Raw genomic sequence first — 13,766 nt, 5'->3', positions numbered from 1 at the left:
ATATCTATTATCAATACAAAACTCAAGAGGAAAAACCTGATATAGCCCTGCAGAAGGCAAGTCCTGCCAGAATACTCCTAAATGTTGGGTGCATATTCATCAACCAACTCTTGGTCTCCCTATTAACAGAAAATAAAAGCGGATGCAGGCAGGATACAAGGACTTCTGAATTTTACAGGGCTGGCTGTATGACAAAAGTCATTGCTAACTTCTTCACTGTAGATGTGCAGAATAGAAACCCGGTGCCCCAAGGAAACTATTGCTGCATGAGCAGAGATGAGAAGAATTAGTAAAAAAAACTCTGTAAACCTGGGATTGAGATCAATGAACCTTGTACTGTATATCCATGTACATATATGTCTTAAAGCCTTTCTTCTGTTACAGCCATGCAAATAGCAAATCTCATTCTGCATCAAGGCACAAGACACATTTCTCTGACACTAGACCTTATACTCAAATAAGGCGACAGCCATCTGCAGTGTGTGTGTGTGTGTGTGTGTGTGTGTGTGTGTGTGTGTGTGTGTGTGTGTGTGTGTGTGTGTGTGTGTTTAGGCATGTGAGGGTATATGTACAGTGTATGTGTCCATATGTCTTTGACAGGCAAAATATGCTATATATGGCTTTATGCAGAAACACTGAGATATTATTGTGTTTTATTTGCAGTAAATCTATCACACATAGGTAAAATAATTACCTAATACCATGCTTCTCTTGGTCATTTACAGACAACACTGTCAGTAAAAAACAGCACTAAAATCTTTATGTTCTTGTTCCCTGACATAACATATTGTATTGAAGTGATAGGATAATGTGAGTGAAACCTTAACTGCATACATTTGCCCTCACAGTGCAGTTGACATGGCACAAGACCTCCTTACATATTAAGGACACAGTTCATTTGTATTTCTCTCTGTCAGCAGTACTTTTATTCCCCTGTTTCTTCTAGTTACGATACCCCACATCTTTTATGGTTTATCTTAAAGCTAACATTTCCCAAAGATTTGTAAAGCAGGATTTCTACATCCTACCACCAAAAATGTCAGAGTTTACTCATGCTGTGCATGACTAACAGAATGCAAGAGCAAGGAGAACTCCTTATTCTCCTATACATGTAAAGTAGCACGCAGGACCTGCTGGATTCCAGGATGCTCCATTATACAGATGCTAGTATGCACACCTTGCAGGAGTGTACCAACTGTTTTTTACCTTGAGAGAAGCATGCAGGATGTAGAGGAGCTCAGAATCCTCAAACAGACTTACACTGGCACATAGGACTTGCAGGAGTCCAACATCTTGTACCTGGAGAGAAGCATGTGGGACCTAAAAGAGTGCCGTCTACTGCAGGCAACTGTAGCACACCAATAGGATACTGGTACTTCAGAGCATGGAGGACCTGTAAGTGCCCAGCATTCTCCTGATATTAGCATGTTGTGCCACAGTAAAGATGAGCTTACAGAATAACTGTTATAGATGCTGCAGTCTCTGCATGATGTATATTGATGGGTCCCATGCAGACACATACATCCATTAGGTTTAATGATTCCTGCCTACCTTATCCCAGGTATTTTATTTTATTTAAGATGCACATTGGCCCTATGTCCCTACTCCATTGTTCCTTGCAGGCTCAGTATTTCACCATTTACCAGCTCCCCAATTTACATGGTTCTTTGATGTCATGAGAAACAACAGAAATGCTACTTGCCTGTCAAAAATCATAGATTTCCTTATTGATTATATTTTCAAAGTTGCTGTTAATAAACTGCCTTATGCATAAGAGAAATGCCCCTTTTCAGTGTCCATTGCAGAAATGGTTTTCTAATACTTAATACTCATTTATAATAAATGGTTTTCTAATACTTAATACTCATTTATAATACTTACCACAGAAGGCCACATCATGCTCATCCTTTGGTATAATTGTGAGGGAGGCAATCATATAAAGCCAATTTAAAATTCAAAGTGAGGAGAAGGAATTATGATTACAAAATATTTATCTGCAAATAGAAAATACTTAGCCATTGTATTCTGAACTTTTACACAACTTTCAAAAATGAATACAAAAACAGCTTGCTACAGTAAAGGTATTTTTATGTTTTGGTTAAGGTAGAAAGTCAAAACTAATACACTGGATTTATGCAGAACTCCTATCAAAACAGTAACGTAAAATACACATAATTATAAATGTACCAAAATGCAACCAGAAACAGAATGTAAGGTCTGTGGCATTTAATGGATTATGTGCACCTGTCCTGCAGTCAATTTATGGGGCTTGGAAAGTCTTAAGCCCTGTGATCTTTCTAGTTCAGAACCTCTGGGTTTTTTGTAGCTACATAATGTGTTTGAATTGATGAATACTAAAGAAGGATATTATATTACATAAGTGGATTGGCTGAATATAATGCCCCTTTTAATATAACCAGTTTCAGCATCCAATACAATGTCTGGCAAATATAGGTCGATAACATGCACAATAACCAGAATGATGGCTGAGTAGTTAAGATTTCTGCTGCACAGCTCCATTGTCCAGAGTTCAGTCCTGAAGTATTGTTGGTGTCTGTGTGGACATTGCATTTCTCCTGATGACCCCATATATTTTCTACAGGTACTTCTGCTATTCCTCCTATAACTCGATCTGATGTGCTTCACCCTTTAATCCTAGGTCAGATACCCTCTCTTTCCTTTTGTCTAGTCTATGAATCTGAGCAACTCACTTAGCTAGACAGTGTGTGTGGGTCACCCTTGAAAATAATCTTTAGCCTAGTGGATTTACTCATTTAACAAATTAATAAAAATATAAGCAGTAAAACATGATACGATATTCATTATGAAGTCCTATTGCATGGCTTGAGGAGGCCAGAATCTATGACCATTCCAGCCCATCTAACCATATATTAGAGAGCTAATATACTTGCTTTGAATTCCTTATTGTTCCAATGAACTCAACAGCAGGGATTGCAGTTAAATTAATTCATAAATGTACAGGCCAGTTCTGTTTTGTACACTTAATAGGCAAACAGATTTCTGAAAAACAATTGCTAGCTTTATTACATAGTACACAGTATAAACTATGCTTTTAAGTGTGTCATTCTAGAAAAATGAGATTAATTTAATGTCTGGGATATGATTTTCTTCGGATGATCATAAAACAGGCACAAGTAACCTATTTTTGTAAGTCAGAATATTACGGGTGTTTAAAGCAATGTACTATAAATTCAGAAATCATTATGACTTCCTATTATATTTTGATTATGTTTGCTAGAAGGATGAAGAATTTTGGAAGGGACAAATGTAGTAACATAAGTTCTGACTTTAAACTGTTAAGATGGAAAAAAATCTCAAATATCATGAGAGAGTGACCAATTTTCTGCTTAATGTTATGCTTATAGAAAGAGGAAGAGAAATCTCCCTTTAACCTCCTAAACAGAACTGCACTTTTCTGGAGATATTATCTAAATAATAATATTAATACCTATAAATCAGTAACAACCAAAACATTCTTGACGACATATTTGTTATGAGGAACTCTGCTGGCTCAGTAATAACAAAGTTTATCGCTATTTGATAAATGAACTATCTATCATTTATATTTTTTGTCTTCCAGATGAATAATGCCCTGTTTTTTTTACTTGGTTTAGTGACTGGTTAAGCCTCGTTCTCACATACATAGTGAGTTAAAACTAATTAGCTAAGTGTGTCATATTAAGATATACTTTAGCATGATTCAGTCAGTGATAAGCATACTTAGTTATGTTGCAATTCTGTGCCTTGCTAATGCTCTATAAAATGAGAAAAATGGATTTTACTTAGTTATCATGTATGTGAAAAATAAATTTAACAGAAAAGTAATAATAATAATAATAATAATAACAATAATAATAATATAACCTAGCATAACCTGTTTGTGAGTAAAGCTGTTACCGCGTAACTAGAAAAAAAAACAGGATCTACCAGAGTGCATTTTCTCCAAATAAGGCCCTTCATTTCTTACATTCTGCAAACTCTGCCTTTTGTAACAGAACATTAATTTTTAAAGGTTAATCAGTTTATGACACAATGAACATTGAACAGATCTTTTAGTTTGATACTGCCATAAATGTGTAATGTTTCTTTATACCTGAGATGCTGTGCTTTTGAAGCTGAATTCAGTAATGAGAAAATACAGGTAGAACAACTGTATATGATGGGTTATAACCTTTCCTATTTCCACTGGAGGATCACCACATTCAAAGAATTAAATGAGACAATGTGAGTTCTATGACTTACTGTAGTGAATTCAGGAAATCCACCACAGCAAAATGTGTGCAACAGAAAATAAACACACCCGTATCATATGAAAATGATCCATGTTGCAGAGCAGTTTGAAACTGTCATTCTACCCTATTCTGCCAAATCTCACATTCCATCTTCTGCCAGTGTTTTCTCATGGTCGCTTTTTATAATCTCGTTCATTTTTCTTTCACTGATGTTGTTCATAAAGTTTTGATATTTCTATTGTTACTCATCATTCCAAAATATAAAAGAGCATATACAGCTACCCATTATCTTTTCCCCACTATTTTAATTAAAGGTATTCTTATTACCCTGCTCTCCATGCACAAGTCATGTGCCCCCTCTTCTACAAACTGTTGTATATATATTACAATCTACACTTACTTAAATTATTGTACAAAGCTGCACAGTTCCTCATTGCGCCACCCGTAGTATAAACATCCCCTGCTTCAGCACTATGTCATTGATACACCACAGCAGTTCTTTTCATTCTGTTCTGGTGATGTCGGGTTAAACCTGGCTGGTGAAGTAAAGCTCTGGCAGGTGATGGTGATTGGCTTTTTTACTTCATGCCACAACCCACCATTCCACAGGACGCCAGTGAGTAGCAAGATGCTCCTGCACATACACACACACACACACACACACACACACACACACACACACACACACACACACACACACACACACACACACACGTACTGTTATGGCTATCTGCATATTTGGCTGTTCACCAAGTCTCTCATACTGAACTACACTCTATCCGTATGTTCTAGTAAATAAGCTATGCTTGTCCTGTCCCATTGGCCTCTGCAAGAGGCCATACATTTATTGCAGGAAATCTCATCCACTACTCATATAAAGGTGAGCAGTGTTATAATTCACTCCCTCCTTCTTTTTCTGTTACATCCTTAGGCACGATGTCTACAGCTCAAAACTGGGACATCCGTGATATGCTCAGCACTCAAAGCCTCTGTACCAGTAAAGCAAAGGAGTGAGTTTACTTTTATTTAAGTACAAGACACATTGCTTTTCTACATATAAGCATGCTCTGTTCCTCTGAAAAAATGTTACAATATTTTTGTAATACAGTAATGAAAATGGAATGTACATATAGAAAATTATTTTAACTATATAGCCACTAAAAGCACATGTCTTTCGGTTCTGTGCTTCACCACATGTTATGCAGTAACATCTGTTGCATGTGGACAACACTGCGTCTTATTTTCTGCATAACAGATTGCCTAATCATGTGCTTTTGGTCCAAACAGTGTTTTTTTTCTGTTTGCTTGGACCCATTAGTATCCAGCATTAGAAAAAATATGCAAGCAGTCAAAGTCTTTTTCTCATCTTTGTTACAAATTGCCCCTGTGTTAGAACATACAAATCAGGAACAGCAGAAGAATTGTTCATGCCATTATTTTTTAATGTGAAAATGAAATCTAATGCTTCATCTTAATGTAATGAAGACTATGTGCAGATTAAATAATTGTACAGAGCTAAGAATTTTTGGTACATTTTAACTTGTGCTGTTCTTAGTAAGCACAATGCCATTACAGAAATCTTATCTGTCGTTCCTGTTACTAATAGCTTTGCACATATTTGATGTGGGAAACACTTTTCTCTTCATATGCAGAGATTAGTTTTCTCTGTTTACTTACCAAGTTCTGCTGTACTGTGGAGATTTATAGACAATGACATCCATTTTAAATATATTTTAAATGTAACATAGCTAATGGTATAGGAAGGACATCATAACTGGATACAGCCAAGAAATGTATTATAATTTGGACAGCAGAAGACATATGAATACTAATGTCAGGTTTGACAGTAGGTGTTATTTAATATGCCTCCTTCTGAAAGCCTAAATCTATGAATCAGGACTGAAGTTTGCTATGTTTTCTCTCTCAGGTTTACTGTTGGATACACATTTGAGTTTTACTGACGATGTGGCATTTAATGAGATAAAATGTTGAAATTAATTTCTTCCCATAATGGAAACTTGTAACTTCCTTCTCTGTACATTCAGAACTGTTGTCACACATGGTTGTATTTTCTCTGTGTGTAAAAAGGACCTTTTAGTATGACTTTAAAATGTTTATTGCATTATTTGTTTAATTAAACATATGTAAACTATTCCTACTAAGTCCGAATTGTATAGATTTATGTTCATTTTCATTTCTAAATGATAAAGCAGGAAGAAGTAATAAATTTATTGAATGTAATTATTTTTTTCAGAATAAAACAATGAATTTGCTTAAGAAGTCTGTACATTTGCTTTACTTAAACTGACTTGTATATTTGTCCAACAGATGCTACATTTGCTGCTTACAATGCAGCAAATCTAGTGGGGTTCTTTTACAATGTCTACAATGTCACATAATGCAACAATCCTATTTCAAGTCTGAATAGTTAGAAAACAAACAACTTTTGTTCAGATAAAACAATGTGAATCCTTTAATGGTTAGTTATGCAATGTTTGGCACTGAGATATTTGTTAAATAAATATTTTTTCATTGATTTAGATCCATTTGACTTTCTGAAATTTTTAGACTAACATATGTAACAGTAGGCAATATAACAGTGCCTAAACAGAGAACTGTCACTGTATTTGTGTGGCTGTTTATAATTTGACCCATGCTGGTGGTTAATTAGCTGAAAGCATAGGTTTCTTGGTCCTTGTTGGTCCAGGGGCCGTGACACCAACACTGTATGACTGAAGGTCTTGGATTCAAGTCTTAAATGACAGCTAATAGTATCCTTTCACTTCATCGGTTCTAATCTAACCTTAAGTAATTTACAAATGGTGTGGATTTAAAATAGTACTATCTGGATAATATGTTACTATCCAAAATATATGCAGGAACTTTTAGTGTATCAGTTTAATGTTATAATTATTTGTATCACATCAAGAAAATACATTTTTAAGGGTGATGGACTGCTGGAAAAGATTTCCCTTATACACACAAAGATGTCCCTTTGTTCCTAGGCAGGTACTGCAGTGCACTGGCTTACAGCATAGTTTTAACAATAAAAACATCAAACATCATTTCTGCAAAGCAATTTCAATAAAACTGTTGAGTTAATGAAAACACAACCAGTCACAAATCCTTGTTCAAAATCCTGTGAGTGCATCTGGGGAGTGGCCTTCCATCTACAATTTCTATTTCTTCATGATCATAACCATAGGGAACAATTATGAAGTTCTTGTACTTTGAATTAAGTTTTATGTTGTATATTTTTGGGAAGGAAAAGAGGTGACTGGGCCTAGAAAATTTGCCAGCCTAGAAGATTTATTTATCATCTACCTGGATGAATCCATTTGCTCAGTGGTACAGTTTGTTAACTTGATTTTATGAAATTGCAATTTTTTTAATTACTTTAACTTCTTAACTATGATAGTAAAGTTATTTCAACACCAGACAGGAATGTTACTGTATGTGGTGTGAAGATAACTTAGTTTTCCTATATAGTTATAATTTTAGTGACATAAACATTCAAATTAAAAGAAAAAAGCTGACTGGTGCTCAAGTTAGATTAATGTTCTAATGAAATCATCATCCTAAACTAATTAAAAATTACTCCAGTCTCAACCCAAAATGTAAATGTCATTCTACTAACTAGGATTCAGAAGCCATGTAGCTGAAGTAGCTGAAACACTAGTATGCCCTTAAGGGGTAATTTGCATACACATATACACATGCATACATGCATACACACACACACACATACACACACACACACACACATATATTATATATATATATATATATATATATATATATATATATATATATATATATGTATATATATATATATGTATATATATATATATATATATATATATATATATATATATATATATATATACACATACACCCCATGAGCGTTTGGTATTGAAGGTTTCAGTGTATACCCTGGCTTAACTGTGTTTCTTGCAGTTTTTCCTGAATTATTTGTGTGTGTAACCTTTTTACCCTTCAGTTTGGATATTATTTCATGGTAGCATAGAAAGTGACTAGACTAATGGCCCCTGGTTAAACCCTTTGTTCCCACAGGTGTCTGCTACAAGCCAACACTGATGTTTTGCTGGCACCCTGATGTTTATGGGCATCAGGTTTGATTATAAGCTCCATGTTTTAAACTACAGCTGATCAGTTTACTTGTACTGTATCAATGAGGTTAGAAACAAATGCTGAAACACATATGTCTGTAGCTAGTCAGAGTTGGCTTTATTGGCCTAAATATACCTATATAGACTTAAAAAATAAAGTAAAAAATATGTGGCATTTAGAAGCCATGTAGCTGAAAGATGGGTATGCCCTTAAGGTGTTATATATATATACTTAATGGGGCTTCACTGCAGAAAGTTTATGCTTTTACACAGTGAAGATTCTAGTTTGCCTTGGACTTTCTTGCAGATTTTACTGAACAGTTTCTATATGATCTTTTGTCTTTGGTTTGGGTGTTATTTGGAATATTTTGCAGGTACCCTAATGTTGATGGACACCAGGCTTGATTTTAAGCACTATGTTTCAAATTGTAACCAAACAATTAATTTGTGCTGTACTTATGAGGCCAAAGACAAAATAACTATGTCTACAACTAGTGAGGTTTGGCTTTAATGGCCTGAATTTACCCGTAAAGATTAAAGGACTAAAATCTAAAAAATCATGGACATTTCGAAGCCATGTAGTTGAAACACTAGTGTGTCCTTAAAGGATCATTTGCACATAATCAAAGGGCCTTCACTGCAGAAGGTTTAAGGTTATGCAGTGAAGACTTTTGCTTGGCTGGGTCTTTGTTGCAGTTTTTCACGAATGTTTTGTCTGTGTGACATTTTTATCCTTTGATTTGCATGTTATTTGCAGATTCATGACAGAATACAGCTTACTCTAAAAAGGCCCTGTTCCCATGACATGGTATTTTGCAATTCAGAGACATGTTAGCCACAATGAGTAATGGCCTCATTATTGGCTAATTTGTATATCTCTGAATCACAGTTACTAATGTGATCATAGCTGAACTGCATTCTGTTGGTAGTTAATTGCTGTGGCCACATCATATAGGCATATGCAACCCTTCAATCACTCTTTGCCTACTTTTCGTCTATCAAGTGGATCCACCCTCAGTGCTATACCGGTTTAAGTGCCATAAAGGCACAATAGTCTAGAGTATTCCCTGAAGGCTAGTGTTCCACCCCTGGTCTATATTACATAATCGAAGAGTCACTTCTTCGAATACATAATAATCAACACCAAAAGACGGAAATCCCAAAACCACGAGCAGCCACGTCCGCAAATTCTTTCCTAGGAAAAAAATTAAGTTGGCTGTTCCTGGGATTTACTCTTTTCCCCAACATAGAGTGATTTCAGAGATGGTATATTTAGTTAGGGGTGTGTAAGAGGCACAGCCCCGCAAGTCGGGGTATGTGGGGGTGAAGCCCCCCCTCTTAAATTAGATTTGAAGTGTGTGTGTTGTGTTTACAGCCCTGCAAATTTTTTCCCTAGGAATAAAATTTGTGGATGTGTCCGTTCACGGTTTTGGGATTTCAGTCTTTTGGTGTTGATTATTACATTTTCAAAGAAGTGTCTCTTTGATTACATAATATAGACCCTTTCACCCCACCCCTGATCTCTGTACTTTTTTAAGTGACATTACAATGCAAGTGTTGTATCTTTTGTGGCTAGTGTTTCTCCCTACCTACCAATCCCTGTACTTGTTTAAGTACTATTATGGTATAAATGCTGGTGGCCAGTGTTTCCCTCACTTCCAATCCCCATGGTGATGTAAGTGCCATTATGGCAGAAGTGTAGTATACCTGGGAACTAATGCTTACCCACCCAATGAACCCATGCTTGTTTATCTGCAATTATGACACAAGCAAAATATCCCTGGTGTCTGGTGTCCCCCTACCCTCTATCCCTGTACTGATTTACATTCCTGTGAATGAACATGGTCTTTTGGCCATGTTCATTACTGTCACATGGTGGGGCCAGCCATGCTAATCTACACAGCCAAGCAATTTACTGAATGACTCTGCATGTAGATGCCTTGCTGGAGGCAGTTCTAAGAGAGAGATAGAGAGACAAACAGAGAAACTGAAAGAAAGAGAGATAGAGAGAGCACATGGCTAATAGGCATATGTCTGTCTGCCATACTGACTCATTAGCATTCAGCATGGTGGTACCATACTGACTCATTAGCATTCAGCATGGTGGTACCATACTGACTCATTAGCATTCAGCATGATGGTACCATACTGACTCATTAGCATTCAGCATGGTGGTACCATACTGACTCATTAGCATACAGCATGGTGGTACCATACTGACTCGTTAGCATTCAGCATGGTGGTACCATACTGACTCGGCATTCAGCATGGTGGTACCTTACTGACTCGTTAGCATTCAGTATGGTGGTACCATACTGACTCGTTAGCATTCAGCGTGGTGATACCATACTGACTCATTAGCATTCAGCATGGTGGTACCATACTGACTCATTAGCATACAGCATGGTGGTACCATACTGACTCGTTAGCATTCAGCATGGTGGTACCATACTGACTCGACATTCAGCATGGTGGTACCTTACTGACTCGTTAGCATTCAGTATGGTGGTACCATACTGACTCGTTAGCATTCAGCGTGGTGATACCATACTGACTCATTAGCATTCAGCATGGTGGTACCATACTGACTCATTAGCATTCAGCATGGTGGTACCATACTGACTCATTAGCATTCAGCATGGTGGTACCATACTGACTCATTAGCATTCAGCATGGTGGTACCATACTGACTCATTAGCATTCAGCATGGTGGTACCATACTGACTCATTAGCATTCAGCATGGTGGTACCATACTGACTCATTAGCATTCAGCATGGTGGTACCATACTGACTCATTAGCATACAGCATGGTGGTACCATACTGACTCGTTAGCATTCAGCATGGTGGTACCATACTGACTCGGCATTCAGCATGGTGGTACCTTACTGACTCGTTAGCATTCAGTATGGTGGTACCATACTGACTCGTTAGCATTCAGCATGGTGATACCATACTGACTCATTAGCATTCAGCATGGTGGTACCATACTGACTCATTAGCATTCAGCATGGTGGTACCATACTGACTCGTTAGCATTCAGCATGGTGGTACCATACTGACTCATTAGCATTCAGCATGGTGGTACCATACTGACTCATTAGCATTCAGCATGGTGGTACCATACTGACTCATTAGCATACAGCATGGTGGTACCATACTGACTCATTAGCATTCAGCATGGTGGTACCATACTGACTCATTAGCATTCAGCATGGTGGTACCATACTGACTCATTAGCATACAGCATGGTGGTACCATACTGACTCGTTAGCATTCAGCATGGTGGTACCATACTGACTCGGCATTCAGCATGGTGGTACCTTACTGACTCATTAGCATTCAGTATGGTGGTACCATACTGACTCGTTAGCATTCAGCGTGGTGATACCATACTGACTCATTAGCATTCAGCATGGTGGTACCATACTGACTCATTAGCATTCAGCATGGTGGTACCATACTGACTCATTAGCATTCAGCATGGTGGTACCATACTGACTCATTAGCATTCAGCATGGTGGTACCATACTGACTCATTAGCATTCAGCATGGTGGTACCATACTGACTCATTAGCATTCAGCATGGTGGTACCATACTGACTCATTAGCATTCAGCATGGTGATAGAGCCAGGCTCTATAAGGTGCTGTAAATCCTTGTGCTAGAGCACCATGTAGCACCATGTTAGGGCTATCTCTGAATTCAAAAAGGTAACTGTGATGTCTGTATCTAATTTAATGAATTCTCTCTTCAAGTCTACAAATGCAAAATGCAATGTTCCACAAAACTGTTGAAGAGAGAACCAGCACTACGTGAGTATTTTATGGCATTGCCTGTTTCCTTGAGTTCCTTGGAGACATAGACTGCACACACATTGGCATCAAGGCTATACCTTCTCAGGACGGGACAACAGGAAAAGCTTGTACTCCCTTAACTGCAAGTTGGGCTGTGATTCCCAGTGCATTATTTATAATATGTTCATGCTACCAGAGCAATTCCTTTGATTCAACTTCTGTCACACATCTGACTTATAGCAAAAATTCCTCTGAGGGGATTTCTCACAGAGTCATCCACATGGTAGGTGCATACACATGCTAGATATATGGTTCTATACACACATGTACCATGCAAGTAGGCAAGAGGCTACAAATAATATGCAGTTTGCTATGTTACAGGTGATGCCAGATATGCCTTAGAGACCTGGTTGATGATACTCATCTGCATTCCCCAGGAAATTGCCTTTAGTGCAGCACATGTACAAAATGCATAATAAAATAGAGCAAGCATTTAGCCAACAAAAGAGCTGTTTCCTTTGTCTAGACACATCAAGTGGGGCCATCTGAGGCAGTATTTTGGTTGTGAAAGTCATTTGTACAACATGGCATTGTGCAAACCGAGAGAGCAGCCAGTGAGCATCTTGGTGGGACCTTCCAATGCAGTTCTAAGAAGAGCAGAAGAGCAGCATCTCAGCATTTGATACCTACTCAGTGCCCACTATAGATAAATTCAGATAAAGGTTGTGGAAGGCAAAAATCCTAAATACACTAGACCTCATTAAGAGGTACTGACAAATCCTTTTAACAACTGAAGTTAAAGAAAGAGCTTTCTCAACACGGGAGGGATTTTTCTAGTTATATTGTCCTTCTTTTTGGTTCGCATAATATCCCTGCAGCTTTTCAGTGCTTCATGGACTGAGTCCTAAAATCCCATGGCCAGCATGCTGTTGCCTGTTTGGATAATATTATCATCCACTCTGAGAATTGATACGCCCCTCTGACCAAGGTACAAGTTATATTTGATACCTTAAAACAAATCAGCTTTACTGCAAATGCCTTTAAAACTAAAGTAGGCATAAAGGAAGATAAACACCTAGGATATGTAACAGGGTAGGGTAATGGTTACATCTTGAATAAGAAAGGTAGAAACAGTGAAATGCTGGTTAATATCAAACATTTATTAAAAAAAAATGAAGATAGTATTGGGATTAGCTGGGTATTATCAGAACTTTTCACCCCCAGTTTGGAACACTAGCATATCCCTTCACAGACCTAACCAAGAAAAAGGGGAAAATGCCCCACACTGCTTTCAATCAGTTAAAGGAAACATTATGTTCAGAGCCTGTATTTGCAACTTCTGATTTTAGTAAGCCACTTCATTTATTCTGATGCATCAGAGGTAGGCTTAAGAGTAATATCATACACAAAAAAAGTTTAAGAAGTGAGTCCTGTGACAATCCATTGAGTGCTTTTATTTTACTGTGCTCTATCTGATGGGTATCTCAAATAACAAAGCACCGGCAGCTTTGTTTCATTTTATTTTATTATTTTCTGTGTGTTTTGATAGCTATGCAGGCACAGTAAGGATACTTTGAGGGTGGGGCCT

The 13,766-nt window shown here is 37.3% G+C and overlaps 1 protein-coding gene across 1 annotated transcript in view; it reads left to right on the top strand.

The window, feature by feature from the left end:
• The window catches only part of LOC122799992 (homeobox protein EMX1-like), a 491,914-nt gene extending 485,183 nt beyond the window's left edge, over positions 1 to 6,731 (top strand). Inside the window, exon 3 of the mRNA XM_044069445.1 lies at positions 1 to 6,731. This exon is cut by the window's left edge and continues 224 nt beyond it. The gene's annotated coding sequence lies outside the window, so the exon portion shown is untranslated.
• The last annotated feature ends 7,035 nt before the right edge of the window (positions 6,732 to 13,766 follow it).

Source organism: Protopterus annectens, chromosome 4.part0 (genome assembly GCF_019279795.1).
Source record: "Protopterus annectens isolate FY-2018-M chromosome 4.part0, PAN1.0, whole genome shotgun sequence".
Classification (NCBI taxonomy): Eukaryota; Metazoa; Chordata; order Ceratodontiformes; family Protopteridae; genus Protopterus; species Protopterus annectens.
Note: the sequence above shows the minus strand (reverse complement) of the source record. Positions and strands in the feature narration are given on the sequence as shown.